The 1,790-nt window shown below is 51.5% G+C and overlaps 1 pseudogene across 1 annotated transcript; it reads right to left on the bottom strand.

Moving 5' to 3' along the window:
* Window positions 1-327: 327 nt before the first annotated feature.
* LOC307174857 (small ribosomal subunit protein eS12-like) lies at window positions 328-807 on the bottom strand (annotated as a pseudogene). The gene has a single exon. The product of its transcript is annotated as a small ribosomal subunit protein eS12-like (transcript).
* Window positions 808-1,790: the final 983 nt, after the last annotated feature.

The raw sequence follows: 1,790 nt of genomic DNA, 5'->3' as shown, positions 1-1,790 counted from the left end.
GCCACCAGGGAAGCCCGACATTATATCTCTTTTAAATCTCCCTACGGCTTTAGTCCCATTTCACAGATGAAGAGGCAGGGAGACTCCAAGAAAGGAAGCAACTTGCCCAAGATCACAGAGCTGATTTATGGATGGGCAAAGATAGATCTCTGGGTCTGACTCCGGAGAACACAGTTTGATTGTATCTCACTGTGCCTTTATTCAGCACAGCATTCTGAGTAGAGTTGCCAGATTTAGCAAAACAACAAAAACAAAAACTGGGATGGCCAGTTAAATTTGAATTTCAGATAAACAATGACTTTTTTTTTTTGAGGAACAAGAGCCTAGTTTTTTTATTTGATCATTTCTTGCATTTGAAGTACTCCTCGATGACATCCTCGGCCTGAGACTCTTTGCCATAGTCCTTAACCACCGCACAGCTGCAGCCAACCACCTTACGGGGTTTTCCCTCTCTGTCAGTTTTACAGAGGCCTACCCATTCCCCTAGCTTCTTGTTGTCATCAACCTTAATCAGGTTGATTTGGTGCTCAGCACAAAGGGCCTCCACTAACTTGACACACATAGGCTCATCACAGTTGGATGCAAGCACGCAGAGATGGGCTTGGCGCTTGTCTAAGGCTTTGGCAGCTTCGCGAATTCCACGTGCGGGTGAGGGCGGTCTTCAGCACCTCTTGCAGAGCAGTATTAACGTCCATTACACCTCCAGCAGCAATGCCTTCCTCGGCCATGGCGGTGGGTTACGGGTGGAGCCAAATCTTGAATGCACCCGCGCCTCCGCCTCCGCGCGGCTCCGCGGCGGCAGGGAAAGAGAACAATGACTTTTTATGAGTATTATGTCTCACAAATTTTTTTTAAATTTATTTTTGTCTGTGTTGGGTCTTCGTTGCTGCGTGTGGGCTTTCTCTAGTTGTGGCGAGCGGGGGCTACTCTTTATTGTGGTGCGCAGACTTCTCATTGCGGTGGCTTCTCTTGTTGCGGAGAACCGGCTCCAGGTGCGCAGGCTTCAGTAGTTGCAGCACGTAGGCTCAGTAGTTGTGGCTTGCAGGCTCTAGAGCACAGGCTCAGAAGTTGTGGCTCACGGGCTTAGTTGCTCTGCAGCATGTGGGATCTTCCCGGATCAGGGCTCGAACCTGTGTCCCCTGCGTTGGCAGGCAGATTCTTAACCACTGCGTCACCAGGGAAGTCCCTATGTCTCAAATATTGCATGGGACATACTTACATTAAAAATGATTGTTTGTTTGCAGTTCAGGTGTGTGTCCCGCCATTTACCTGGCAGCACTGGACTTTCTCTCTCTTCCTGCCTCCAGCTCCCCTCTATTCTGCCAACAGCTTGGCCCTTGGGGCCAGCCAGGCTGGTATGTCTCTAAGGCCACTGAAGTGAGGCTGCCAGAGGGGAAGACAAGCTCTTCTCCTGAGAGAAGAGCCCTGGACCGGAGCCCACTCTGCCTCCTACTGTGTGGCTTTGGGCAAGTCTACTCCCCTCTCTGCACCCTCTCTAAAAGGACAATTCAGTATTAGGTACTAGGTAATTGCCAGCATCCTTGCCAACTGCAGTTTTCCTGACTTCTCCCTTTTTTCTGTCTGTGCAAAGCATGGTACAAAATCTTCAGCTGTGCCGCCGTGAGGACAGAGGACACCCAATGCTTGGGACAGAGACCCCTCCCCCCTCCCCCCCCCCCCCCCCGCACCTCCCTGAGGAGCGGCATTGATCAGAGGAGACCCCTGGTGTGGGCTCGGAAGGCTGGGGACTGAGATGCCTGAGAAACGGGCCGTTATTGTCTTTGCCCTCC

This window comes from Stenella coeruleoalba (genome assembly GCF_951394435.1).
Source record: "Stenella coeruleoalba genome assembly, chromosome: 16".
Lineage (NCBI taxonomy): Eukaryota > Metazoa > Chordata > Mammalia > Artiodactyla > Delphinidae > Stenella > Stenella coeruleoalba.
Note: the sequence above shows the minus strand (reverse complement) of the source record. Positions and strands in the feature narration are given on the sequence as shown.